This window comes from Dermacentor albipictus, chromosome 5, assembly GCF_038994185.2.
Source record: "Dermacentor albipictus isolate Rhodes 1998 colony chromosome 5, USDA_Dalb.pri_finalv2, whole genome shotgun sequence".
Classification (NCBI taxonomy): Eukaryota; Metazoa; Arthropoda; class Arachnida; order Ixodida; family Ixodidae; genus Dermacentor; species Dermacentor albipictus.
The window spans coordinates 89,716,447-89,730,728 of record NC_091825.1 but is presented as its reverse complement, the minus strand read 5'-3'; the positions used below and the strand labels follow the sequence as shown (position 1 = coordinate 89,730,728).

General features: G+C 48.1%; 1 protein-coding gene across 4 annotated transcripts in view; it reads left to right on the top strand.

Annotated features, from left to right (window-relative positions):
• The first annotated feature begins 9,704 nt into the window (after window positions 1–9,704).
• Window positions 9,705–14,282, top strand: part of LOC135906882 (probable phosphorylase b kinase regulatory subunit alpha) — a 31,547-nt gene continuing 26,969 nt past the window's right edge. For 2 of the 4 annotated variants that reach the window (XR_011514520.1, XM_065438518.2), the window contains exon 1: window positions 9,706–9,919. The gene's annotated coding sequence lies outside the window, so the exon portion shown is untranslated. Of the gene's footprint in view, window positions 9,920–10,085; window positions 10,240–14,282 lie in introns of those variants that run through there. The other 2 variants (XR_010565845.2, XM_065438519.2) reach the window with 2 other exon arrangements.

Sequence of the window (14,282 nt, the reverse complement as noted above, 5' to 3'; positions counted from 1 at the left end):
CATTTGCCCGTTCATATCTTCCCCCGCTACAAGATTATGTATCTTTCACTTAATGATAGAACCACATCCTGTTCCTCTGTAGCGATATTGTCTAACACCCGCCGGGTTGACGTAGTGGCTTTGGCGCTGCTCTGTGTTGCGGCTCGAGGTGGCATTAGCGCAAGAAATGCACCAAGCCCATCGATGGATGGATGGAAACAACTTTATTTTAAATTCGGCAAAGTTTAACGACCCGAGCTCAGGTCTCCCATGAGGGGACTTCGAGGCCTTGCCTCATCGCCACTTCTCGGCCCTGCTGGACAGGCCACTCTTGCGTCCTGAGGTTGGAGCTGCGCAGAGCCGCGGCCCACTTCGACGCAAGAGCCTCCGGAGCTACTGCCATGGTAGCTGACATAACATGACATTCCCACAACATGTGTGAGAGCGTCGCTCTAGTTGCCAGGCATAACTTGCAAAGAGCACTCGGATATTGCGTGGAGGAAATGTGCCGCAATCGCACCGGACTGGGGAAGGTTTGTGTCTGCGGCTGCCGCCAGATGACTGCCTGGCGACGTTTCAGTTTGGGGTAAGGTGAGGGCAATAACCGCCTCCCTAGCTGGTAGTGCTTGGTGATGTCACTGTATCTGACCAGGCATTCTCGCGTGTTTCGAACCAGGAGTTCCGAACTCGAAGAGGCGATCTCTCATCGACGAATACGTCCAGTATTAGTAATGAAGGAGAAATGGTTTATTCGATATTAGTTACCCCGCCCCAGTGGCAGAAGGCCACTCCATACAGGAGCATGTTAAACGTCCTAGTTCACGTCAGGACACGTCGGCCACCCTGCACGAAAAGTCTCCGCTTTTAATACCGTCGTCTTCCCTAGGCCACTGGACTAGAAAAGCTGATGCCTGTGTCGCATCCCGTCACAATCGTCGAATCGGTTGCGATACCACGCCAATGCTATAGCAACGTTCTGCAGCATCTCCACCTGCGGACCCGTCAGCAGTCGGTGTCAACGCTGTGTTTACTTCTTGGTAGGCACTGATGGATGGTTGGGGGTTGCCTCGTGGCAAACGTCTAATTAACGCCTTTGGTCGTGTTGAGACGTAACAGTTGCTAAACCCGAAGGCGTGGGATCGCATCCCCACCGCGGTGGCCACATATCGACGGGGATAAATGCAAACACCGCCGACGTACCGTGCATTGTGTGCACGATAAAGAATCCCAGGGGGTCAAAATTAATCTGGAGTCCCCCCTCCCCGTCCCCTACAGCGGTCATCATAATCATATAGTGATTTCGGTACCTAAAGTCCCGGAATTTATTGTCTAACAATTTATGTGACCTACCGCATATATTGAGACTATCCCGGCGTTAACATCGCACCCTTCATGGCGGTGACACAACTGTTGACAATCGCGCATGAGAGGCTGGTCCTATTGTAAAAACATCAGGTGGCCCTATGCACGAAGAGGCCAGTAATTCAAATTGGACGGAAATAAATATCAAAAGTCTGGTCCCAGAGTGTCTAGCTTATTTTTATATACTGCAGCAGGCTTGCACTTAGGAAAGCATGATCGCCACGTTGTGTGCCAGATCTCTCATGTCAGTGCTAGTGCACCACGGTACACTGCAAACATTCTTTTATGTGCGTGTTGCAACATGCACAGACCACCTCAGGATCACGAATTATAGTTAAATTCTCGGATCTTCCTTGCCAAAACCACGATCTGATTGTGAGGCACGCTGTAGTGTGGGACTCCAGATTCATTTTAACCACCTTGTGCTCTTGAACGAACATTTAACAAGTGCTTCCCCGATCGCCACTTGGCGTTCTTGCCTTCGTAGAGACCTCATGCCACGTTCTCTGAAGTTATCGCCCATCCAGATTGTCTTCTATCAGGATACACAGCAGTAACAAGGCCTTCGTTTCCCTTGTGGTGTCTCCAACAGCCTCAGGTGCGTCTAAGTATTCTAGGTGTAAAGAAAAATGGCCAATCACCAAAAAATAGCCCTGAAACAGATGACGCTGCTAATAATAAATGAGACGTGCAGGGATTGAATACGCATCTATACCAATGATTCGGTCTCATCTACCAGCTCTTGAGGGGCCGCTGTCATTCCGGCTATGAAAACTAAATCAAACTCAAACTGGCACACATGACAACACCAACGGCGGCAGAGCTCGCTTCCCTTCCTGCTGCTGTAAAATACCTCCCTCGAGAGACACCTAAAAAATTAACCACCTTTTGCGACTATAAAGCAGAACTTCGGAGTCTGAACCTTGCCCTATATCACAGGACCCGTGAGCAGCTGGTATACGAGATAGAGGACCACCATCAAGCTATCGCTAAAGGGCATGAAATTACATTTCAGTGGCTGCATGCACATACCAGCAATGCTGGTAATGACCTCCCAACATCCCCAGCATCCCGAAATGTCATCTTTATGCATTTGGTCCATTCCTAAAGCTACAAGTGCCATCAAAAGTTTCCCGCTCTGAGGCGACAGTGTTACGCGGCCTCTGGATCGTGGTGGCAATTACAAAGGCCTACTCGTTCCGCATGGGAATTGTATTTACGCCCATGTGCGTCTCTTGTGCAACTACAGAACACTATTTAACTTTGGGATGCGAAATGCCAAAGCACCTGTATATTTAGATTTAAGTAGACGTTGAAGAACCCCAAGTGGACAAAATTATTCCGGAGTCCCCCACTACGGCGTGTCGTGGTTTTGGCACGCAAAACCCCATAATTTTTTTTATTGAACAAGGGGTGTGCGAATATTCGAAAAGTTCGAATATCGTCGAATATTGTATTTTTAATATGCGTATGCGATTCAAAAAATAGATATTCGTAAATGTTCGTATGTTCGGTTGGATATGAATATTCCAATCAAATTGAATACATCGCTGGCTGTGCGTGAGCAAACACAGCTCCCGCACATTTGTTTCTATCTAATGTAAGAATATTGGGGCGATTTTGTGCTGAATTTTGTGAGAATTTCGTGCTGCTAGGGAAATTTTGCCTGTAAAGCACACTTAGCCACTTACGTTTAAACTTTGCGAGAAAGCCAACCTCTCAGTAGCAAGGGGCATTGGTTTGCGGACAGCAAGGGTAAATTCGTTCTTTTTTTACTAGGATAGCAATTATATGGACACTCCACACGCATTTCTATCGAAGGCGTCACCGTGAGGTTCCATATAACGCCCAAGGGTGAGAAAAGCGTCACCGCGCGACGTCTGCTGTATGTGCGAGTGAAAGCGAGCGAGGAAGGATGGATGGGTGGATGCTTTGATGGGTGAACATGCGATATGAAAACTTCGGAATAAATACCTCTGATACACTGTGTTATTAGAAACCTCTTACCTCACAAAGGCGCGTGGACGGCGGCCCGTTGGTAGTTTACGCGACCGATCCGGTACATCCTTCGCTCCACATCATGCTTGCCGGAAGGCAGCGTAGAAAGCTTTTTGTCCTTCACCGAAGCGACAACGGCAACCGTAGGTGCAGCAACTCACGACTAACAGTAGAAACAGCGTCAAGGAACAGCGCTATTCTTAACGACGCGCTCAGGACGGAAGCTACCGTCACCATGTACTACGCACACTACGGCAGTATTCGTTCATTGCATCGAAAATGGCGCTGAAGAAACTTCTGAAAGCACGCGCTTTCTTCTTGGATGAAAAAAACAACAAAATGGAAAAGCGTGCGCTGTCACTTCACAGTGGTAGTCCAATCAGGAAGGGGAGACGGGCGAGGGAGTGTGTGGGTAAGAGAGAAAGGCGGGGAGCCCCACGTGGTGGAGGAAAAGTTCAAAGGATGGCGCTACTTTTAAACATTGGGCCTCTTCGATTTTCGGAGTTCTGGCAGCCCACTGGCAGCCAGACGGCAGCCAGCTAGTTCAGGTCCTCACAGGAAGTCACGTGGGCTGGGATACCAAAACAACCCTGAAGCTGCCCGAAGTTTCCAAAATCGAACGCCGGGAGAGGGGCAGCTAGCCGCTGGACAAATGTAACGATGCTACCAGCATGGCAGCGCCCGGCATAGTCGGCCCATTTATGCGTTGCCAGCGTGAAAATATATTTGCACTCAGGGGTACGATCACTCTCGCGAGATTTCGAGTGACTCGGCACAGGACGCGCACTCCGCAAACCTCACCTTGCACAGCGCAGCAGATGGCCTCTGACGTGTCCGATGGCAAGACTCGAAATCGCGCGTAATTGTATCCCCGAAAGCGATGTGGTGGTGAAAAACTTTTAGGGGTCGTACAGAAAGTACTAGGAGGTATGGTCGGGACGATTTTGAAGGGGCCGCCCCTAACAAACACTAGGTGGAGTCCCTAGTACGGGACCCCTGGGACCCCAGTGGCGGTTGCCGCCACCTGAGCGCGCTCAACTAGGACCTTTTGGGCCCGTAGGCCTGAGCAGCCAAGCAGGGCAGCCTTCCAGTCCTCCCGTGTAGGGTTGGGTAAGGGGGAGAAAGCAAGGTTGGATGGGCAAGCCCACACAATGTGGTAGAAGTCCGAGGACTTCTCCGCACAGTGCGGGCAAGCTCCGGTAAAGGCCGGATCGAAATGTTTGAGAGCCGCCGGGCACAGCATAGTGTTCGTAAAGAGGCGGAGCAGGAGGCGCTCCTCCTCCTTTTTGAGGCCTCTACACAGGTGGGCGTTGAGTTCATGGCCAGATTGATAAAAGGCTGTGATTTCTGTAAACGAGTAGGTTGGGTTGGGGGTGGAGTCCTCATTGGCGGGGTCAGAGAAGAAAGGAGCCCGGTGAGAAACGCGAGGGCGGCAGCTTCCGCTGCCTAATTTCCCTCTAATCCCATGTGAGCAGGAGCCCAAACGACGTGATGGGCGTTGGGGGTCCCCGGTTTGGCAGCTAGATCGAAGGATACAATAAGCCAGGAATTAAATCTGACCCTGTTCGTAGTTTCGACATGCCCCTCGCGAGTCGGTAATGATAGTTCGAGAGCGAGAATCGGATGCAGCCAACGCGGTGGCGACTTACTCCGCATATGTTATGTCCCTCGCGCGAAAGCCAACGACGTTAATTGTTTTGCCTCCGTGGACAACCATGGCCGTAAACCATCCCTATGGTGTGGTCCGGAGGCGTCCACGTAGAAAACGCCGGGTTTGGAGTCATAATGGCGTGCCAGGGCCTCCTCCCGAGCCAGGCGTCTACCATCACGATATGTGCGTGCCATGTTCTGGGGAAGAGGGCACACGTGCATGGCATAGCGTCATTCTTGTGGTGTAAGTGCGCGCTCTTCTATCTGTCTGAGAGGTTGGAGTCGTAGTCGGGCAAGGAGGCGGCGACCCGACAGTGTCTAAGAAACACGTGCGATTTGGCTGGTAAGGTGAGCTTCCTTGAGCTCCCGATAAGTGTTCACCATCCCCAGGCCCAGAAGGCGCTGGTTAGGGGTGCTGACCGGGAGATCAAGGGACCGCTTAACTATCTTTCGGAGGGTGACCTCAACGGCGTTCTCCTCATGCTTGCAAAGATGGAGGTTTGGAGTCGAATACAAAATTCGACTAGGCACAAATGCATTGGCCAGGCATCTTTGCATCTGAGACCCCCCCGCTTGTTGGAAACCCGGCGGACCATGCGGACCACCTGGTCCCCCACCTTCCGCAGCTTCCCTAGTGTTGTGTCGGGTCGGCGGTGTTGGTTCATGAAAAGTCCGAGGACTCCAATCTCAGGTTGTTCAGCGATTGGACCATGCATACTCTAGAGAGAGCAATTTAGGAGGTGAATTTGGGCGAGGGGCGGAGATGCACAAATTCAGACTTTTGGGGGAGCATTGGAGGCCTAAGCGTGAGCATATAGGTCCACTATGGTCGCCGCTTGCTGCAGGTTGGCCTGCATGCCTCCCAAAGAGCCTTGCGGGGCCGAGATGGTGATGTCGTCTGCGTAGAGTGCGCGTTGCACCCCGGGGACGGTCTCCATCTGGGCAGGTAAGTTCTTCATGGCCAGATTGAACAATAGGGGGGAAAGGACAGTGCCCTGTGGTGTACCTCTGGTACCTAGAATGCAGGCACATAACCAGGATTTCTTTTTTCGGGGGTGGCCCAACCCAAGGTAACTTTTCTATGTAAAAGATGGGGGGGGGGGGGTACATTTACTAGTACAAATGTGAATAACACCCACCACTTGGAAAAAAAAGAACGCGTAAACCCGCAGAATAGAAATGAAATAAGGTGTATTTTACAGGTACGCTTGTGCGATACACCTCTCCTTTACTTGGCAAACAAATACCACGTCAAATGGACTCGCGCAGGAAGAACACTGCCAGGAACAAGTAAATAAGCCCCCGGAAAGTGTAAAATAAAGATTAGTAGAATAGAACTTAAAAAACAGCAGTTGGCAACAAAGGCACACGGACCACGCGGAGTTGTGTTACTCCGCCAGTCAATCACAAAAGCAAACAAAATCGTCGTCATGCGGCCTTTTCAACATGGCATCGTACTTGATACCTCCGGAGCGTCTGCTGTTCTTGAAGAGTTTTTTCATGGGCGGAAGCAACGAGGCGTGCAACAGACATGAGCAAAATGTATGGAGTCTGCGCATTTCGCAGGAAACTTCACTGCCAACTGATGTGAAACTTCACATCGAATAGTTGTAGCGAAGCGAGCATGTTATTTCTGTTCAATAAAGAATTACGCATTCGCCGTTCCACTATAATAGGCGAGGAAAAATTACGCGCTAATCATTTTATTTTTTGTATTTACCGCCTTATTTGGGTTACAGAAAAAGTTTGGAGTACGAATTACTTGCAGCCTCGCGGAGGAACAGTGGCTGGCGGTTATGAGGGCGTGGGCGGAGCTTCACTGCAGACTTAAGTTGTATCCGACTATAGAACGGTTTTATGCGAAGCATACTAGCCGCACAACCACGCTCTTCCTTGCTGCGCCGCGCGCGCCCGCGTAGCTACCATATGACGTCATAACAGCTGCAAAAGCGGAGGCTCAACTCGTGCGCTCGCTTGCGGCCGCGTAGCTACATAGCCGGGTCTCAGCTCGTGCGCTCGCCTGCGGTCGCACAGATGGTACTGCGCCCTAACTCCCGCTCCTCCCGCTAGGGCACTGACGTCACAACAGCTGCAAGCCGGGCTCAACTCTTGCGCTCGCCTGCGGTCAAACAGCCGGTGCTGCGGCCTAACTCCCGTTCCTCCCGCTAACGCATGAGTTGTTTCTTCGTCTAGCCGAACCAAATATAGCGAAGCAACAGCAGTGCACCAGGCTAAACAGTGGTTCAACAACTAAAAATAAAGGCTAGTATGCTTCGCATCCTGGGCTTAACCTTAGCTAAGCCACAGCCATTTTTTTTTTCAATTAGCTCTGGAAGAATTATACAGAAATGTGTATTTGCGGAACAATCACAGTTCTTTTAGGTCCCTCGTTTACTGCTCTAACAAGTTAAGTGCCACAACAGACTCGTATTGTTATTTGGGAAGTTACGTAACGATGCGTCGCCGCCAGTCGCGTACAACCGCCTATGTCGCAGGAAGCTGCGATTCTACACGTGCTGCGCCCACCGCGGAAGGTTAGAAAAACACCTACATAAGCACAGCAGAGAAGTGGATATACGTTAGGCGGCTCGAATGATAACTGTAGCAGCGTCATTCAGAACACACGGAATTATCCTCCACTTCTGGCGGCGTTTTCTCTACTTCCTTTTTAAATAAAAAGAGGTTGATCCATGAATATTTTCATACAAAACGGTTAAATTAGTTAATTTTCGTTTTTCCTTCTTGTTTGGCTGTTGCCTTAGAACTCTCTCTTAGTAGGTCGCTTAATTTCTCAAATCTTTGCGACTCTTGTTTCCAGTTGGCAATTTCGCACGAAAGGAGCTGTACAATTAGGGAAATAACCAGATGAGTTAACGGGTGACAGTCATATTGCCTATGAGTGTAAGGGTTATTACGGGGTTTGATGATGGACGCTGTCTCGCATTATCCTATTTTCCACCTTATCTAACCCAAATCACGGGTATATGGTACCGAGGATCTGTCAGCGTCACGGCGAGCCGTCACTCGAGGAAATAATGCAACAAAAAGAAAAGTTAAAGCAATTGGCGTTTTCTCTGGCCCCAACTCGTTCCATGTATATGCAGACCAGCTGACCACGAAACGAATCCCTTTCCTGGGCCCTGGATCAGTCTAAATGTAGAAGGTTGAACTAACGAAGCAACAACGATGCGCGTGACCGTTTAATAAACGGTGACAACTGAGTGCATCTGGAGTTATCCACGCTGGTACCGAATTGGAGGAAACTGGCCTTCCCATCCCAAGAGACGCCGATAATTACCGCCATCCAAAAGGAGTGAAAAAGGCAGCAAAATGTTGACCGCCGAATAGCTGTCAAGTCTCAACATTGATTTGGCGGCGCTTTAAGAATGTGTGTGCGAAGTGGTGGCGTGGGTGGGGAGGGGGGGCGGTATGCGTCATGATTTCGGGGGGGGGGGGGGGGGGGTCCGGGTCCCCCCTTGGGTACGTGCCTGCTAGAGTGTATGGGCCGTGTTCAGTGTCCTGTATGCGCAAGTATGCGTGTCTCTGCGTTCGAAATTGTAAGACGTACTGAAAAGCGTTACGCCCGCAGTTGGTTTGAAAGAGGTGAGTTAAGATGATTTCATGAGGGACGTTGGCGAATGCTCCCTTAAGGTCCAAGGCCAGGACCACCTTGTCGTTATGGGGACATTCAACGGGGTCTAGGACTTTCCGATTAAGTTGGAAGAGGACATCGTGTGCGGATTTGTGTGGGCGAAACCCGAACATGGTGTCGGCAAATATGTTTTATGTACTTCCATGAAAGTAGACAACCGGTCTTGCACCGTCGTCTCCTTTAACTTGCCCATACAAGAGGTGAGAGAGATGGGCCGGAGGTTGTCCGTCTTCACGGCTTTGCCAGGTTTAGGAATAAAGGTGACAAGTGCTGTCTTCCAGTCGATAGGGGGGGGGGGGGGGCGGCACTTCTACCAGCCAGATAGAATTGAAGTATGCCAATAGTGAATTGTAAGTCGAGTCCGGCAGGTTTGCCAGGAGCTTGACTGTATGTAATTTTGTCTCGTCCGGGTGCAGTGCCACGTTTCATTTTGGCCAGGGCTACCTTCAGGTCGTGGAGTTGGAAATGTTGATCCAGCTCGGCATTCTCACAGCCTGCATATGAGTATGCCGGCCCTCCGGCATCCTGGGCAATGCAGAAGTATTGGTCCCTGAGTTTGTGGGCTGGCTGAGTTGTGTTACCAGCAAAGCCGTGGATGGCGCGCTGCAAGTGTTTCTGCGTTTCAGTGCGGGTTTGTGTGGGGTCAGTCAGGGAGCGGAAGAGACGCCATGTGTTTCGGCTGGATATATGGCTTATGGCTTTCGGCTGGACAGACGTCAGGCGACAGGGCTCATTCTCTTTGAAGTCTCTCCCTTTACAACCAGCCGCCACCCACAACCACACGTGACGTCACTGTACTAACCCTTTAAAACTAACATGCCGAGGATGACGAGGCCGCCTTTGACGAAGATAGGTCCTCCTATTAAAACGTTGGCTAGCCCTTCTTAGGCACTTTATCCCTGTTTATAACCTTTAAACCCCAGTGTGCTATTTCATCTGTCAGCCCCTTTCTTGATTTTAAATAAATTGTAATAATATGAAACGCTATGGGGCGTGTGGGCCCATGGAAGTATTCTTCCATCGTGGCCCGTGGATCCCTAATACAGCTGTTATAGCCAAGCCTAGCCCGGCCACTCAAGTCAGCTGGCCGAGCGAGCAGGCCGAGCCGGCCGAGCCGATCCGCTTTGTCAGTCCGCGCGTTTCGTGGAGGTGATAATGTAAACGTGACAGTGAAGTTTCATGTTTGTTTCTGGCACTTTCCTCATGATGAGTGACACCTTCTCGAGCTGCGGTATCTACCAAGTGTATAACTTTTGCTATTGATAGAAGTAACCAAAGGTGAGTAGGCTTTAGCTGTTAGCGAGCGCTTTCTATTAATCGTAACCTTTTCAAGCCGCTCTCTGCTCAAGCGTCTCGTCGGAGAGTGCCAAGGAAATAGCAGCGTATAAATTAGAAACATTGTCAGCGTCTGTGGCTACGCCACACGCCTGTTGGCTAGACTGGGGTGACTGGAATAGGCCAGACCGTCACCAAGATGTCATGTTGTTTTGTGCACGGCATACGAAGCCGCAGCTGACACTATGGTAGATTACGCGTCGCCAGGCGGCTGAGGTTGAGCAATCAGAGTGGCTATTTCCGCAGATAGCTGAGCGTGAAGGGTGCTTGGTATGCGCTTTATGCATGTGAAGTTGTTCGACCAAAAGCTTTGTTTTTCATCTCTGTTTGTGCGTTTGTGTTCCTTTTGTTACTGGCATCTTTGGTAAACCTACAAATAGCTGTGCCAGTATCGACTCGAAAGGCCTGCAACGTATTCCACCCAGTTCTGACGCGTATCTGACATTTGATCCTGCGTCGAAATTCAAACCATGATCCTGCTTTTTTTTTTTTTTTTTCCCTGTAAGTGCCCGCTTATTACCATCGAAAATAACGTCGCGTGAGATATTTGTGTTTCACAAGCAAATGCGCTTAATAACTACCTGTCCATTGAAATCCCAGCAGTTCCTTTATAGAGAGCTAGGTGGTATTCAAGAGCACCGACTTTTTGGCTAGCTGGTTAGGCACAGCAGATTACGGTCAAGCGCGCACAAACAAGGGCAAAGTGAGGAGCAGACAACACAAGCGCTTACTTCCAAGTGATCGCGTGCTTACAAAATTCCATCATTTGAATACTTTCCTTCATGACGTCACAAGACCGAAATGCCGACATCAGGTGGCCATGCTCAGAAACTTAGTTTCTGAGCATGGCCACCTGAGAAGCTAGGGAAACTTTGCCAAATGAGTAATCCTTTCCAGAAAAAAAAAAGAAAGAGCTGTGTACTGTTATACATTGTGATCCTTTTGTAGCGTGTGTGTCTTTCCTGATATATGAAGTTTCCTTATCGTGTGGTTCCAGTTATATCGGTCAGACTGGAAGGTGTCTGAATAAGAGGCTTCTAGAACACAGGAGGAAGGTGGGAAATTACCGCGATGGAAATCTTTCTCTACTTTGTCATGACTGGAATACAGAACAAGAAGCCGTGTAACCCTTATTCAACATGTGTAGGATAGTAGCCAAAAATAAGAATCAGGATATTAGGGAGATAATTGACGCAGCTTGCATTAGAAAGGCGGGTGGGTCGTGTGTCCGCCCACCTGTTTTTCTGTCATCCAAAGAAACTAAGTTTCTGAGCATGGCCACCTGATGTCGGCATTTCGGTCTTTTGACGTCATGAAGGAAAGTGTTCAAGTGATGAAATTTTGTAAGCACACGATCAGTCGGAAGTAAGTGCTTGTGTTGTCTGCTCCTCACTTTGTCCTTGTTTGTGTGCACTTGACCATGATCTGCTTTGGTGGTACTCTCTGGTATTGAAAAGGTGGGTGTCATTTTACTAATAATACCGGAGAAATCACAACTCATTATTTCAGTAGTCACCAAGATAACACGAATAGATGTTGAAGTCTCTGGGATAACCGCACAAGGGGACATTCAAGCAGACTGAGCATGCCCTGGACATCAAAACAATAATAATGAAATAAAATGTTCAGGTAAGGTTCATTTGGGACGTTTGGAGCAGATACCAAGGAAGGTTATGAGCAACATCAGGGTTGGATTATGGGTGACACCTTTGCTTTAACATGCGACAAACTAGTAATGAGCACTTTTCAAGAATTAATAAACATAAACTTGGTAAATGTGGACTATAAAGTGGTTTTGAGTAAGAAGTTTTTCATCTGACTGATTAGTCATTTTCTTGTTTTTATGCATGTGGGCTGCATTCTACATGAAATTTTGTATATTGCGAAACCGTCACCTTCCTAGAAAGTGTCGAATATTAGTTCAAAGGGCTGTTTCTATGCCAAAAAGACATCAGGGGTGCAAAGGGTTCATGATGCTATATTTATGCACACAAGAGTACCTGGTGGCATAAGAATTCATTGTATGATACTAAGACGTTGTGTTATTTCAGTCATATTACTTTACTACCAATACCTGTGCAAAGCTTTTGGAAGCTAACGCACAGTATGTATGCTGTTATGTGAACATAAGCTGCACACCTGTAAAACGGCGCCGCGGTAGCTCAATTGGTAGAGCATCGCACGCGAAATGCGAAGGATGTGGGATCTTTCCCCAGCTGCAGCAAATTGTATTTTCATCCACTGTCATTTCCAATATATTATTGTTTCTTTATTCCATATATGAAGCACAAGTAATTTACCCTATGTTGTCCTTGGTGTCAGTGTTTGTTGGCTTCTATGGCATGCATACAACACTGTGACATTGACATTGCCCTGTAGTAAACTTTTGCTGGTTGTTTCATAAAGTTGCACCCTAAGGTAATTGTGAACGCTACGTACTGAGGATGTTCTCATCCGAATGTCTTTGTGAGGCTAGAAAACATTCACACTATGTGACAACATCCTTAGGATACCATGTGTGGACTGAGAGAATAGAGCGATTTTCTCGCTGTTTAACTCCTGAAAGGCCATGATGGTACATCCAGCACTCCTCTGATGTGGAATTCTTCAACAAACAAGCAACTATTTCTTCCTTCGTGTTCTCCTTAGTGTTCATTTCACCACCGGAAAGATTGTTTAGATATTAGTGGCACCATAGATGGCAAAGTCTGGAAGGAGGACAACGGTACATGCGGTTACTACCAAGTTTATTAGCAGCACTGCAACCTACTTGCATGCGCCACCGTGCCAGTGCCACTGATCAGTTCAGCCACAAGTGTTGCTGTACCTTGCCATCAGACATAACCTGAACAATAAAGACAAATATCCAGTGGCTCAATCTAGAATCTGGCAAATGTAAGATCTAAGAAACAAACCTGTAAAGCTTTGTAAATGAGACGCATATGCTATCAGTTGCAAGGGACACAACTGGAAATCACCAGCGCCATCCACAGAAGAAACAGAAGTGCTCTTGAGGTGGGCTTGTGTTATGTATGATGCAGACTGAATTTGCACATTAGATCAAGGGGTTATGTGTCAGGGTACATATCGATTCTGTTGAGTTGCTAAAGAATGTCTTGGTGGTCAACACATGTCTAGTGATTTTTCTAGTTTATTCGACGCTCTTATCCTAATAGATCCATACCAACTTGCCCTATTTGCTATCAAAATGAAATGTTACTGTAAGGACTAAAGGGTTGTCAGCCGTCCTGGTTTGTTTGCTGATATGGTGGTGACTTTCATGCTATCTTTTGCTATGTGAGGTCTTTGAAGAGTTTGCTCTGTCAGTACAATGTAGGCTTACCGAATTGATGTCATACCCGCTGGTTAGAGTTAGAAGGGCATATGACACCTAAAAGTAAATCTTGTTGCTCTGCACTACGTGCTGCTAAATACATTAGTGCAGAAGTGGTGCCCAGCCTAGCTACTTCGGAAAAATTTTTTCACATAACTTCAACACAGTAAAGTTCCAACTCCCAACTTTTTAAAGTGAAGCTTTCTTTTTTTGTCTGCCATAGTGCCGAGTAAAAATTCTCAATGAATGAAAATTATTTGTTCGATGATAGATTGCAAACCCGATTCCCTAGGCGCAGCAGCTCGATGCTTTTCTGATAGGCAAAGGTGTGGGCATGGATAGAATACTGCCCTTACCAGCTTCCCTCATACAAGCTAGTGCATTGAGACAGTTGGTGTGCGAGTCATGTCTCATAGCAATAATTTATTTATAAAAGTGAGTGTGTGCTCTGCTAGGTGACAATGACGGTAGAAGTTTGGAGTTCAAAAAGAAGCCCATACAAGTGTGCCAACGTTAATTCATAAGCATACTTGCTAAACTTCAATTATATTGTTTTTTTTAAGAAGCTGTGTTTATAGTGAAGCTTTCTTTGCAGCATCCAAAGGCTTAGATTGCGTGGTTGATGGCGAGGATGTGGTGCATTTCTGCAGCTATGTCTGAGAACAGTAGTCGGACACATTCATTGCCAAAATCCGCTGCATCATTTCATCTTGCTCGCATACTAAAGCTTCACTTGCATTGATTCCCACAGAGCATGGAATCTGCATGATTTTCAAAATTAGTCTTGTCAAGGTGCATGAAGTGGGCGTGAAGAATTGAGTATAGCCTTGGTTTCACCGCCTTGGTTGTGGAAGTAGGACACTGAGGCCTGGTTTTGTGCTGCCTTCCAAATGACACTAGCACTAGAGGCTTCCCTGTAGTGCTGCCATGTAGGCATGGTACCACTACTGGTGTCCCTCACTGCACACTTCT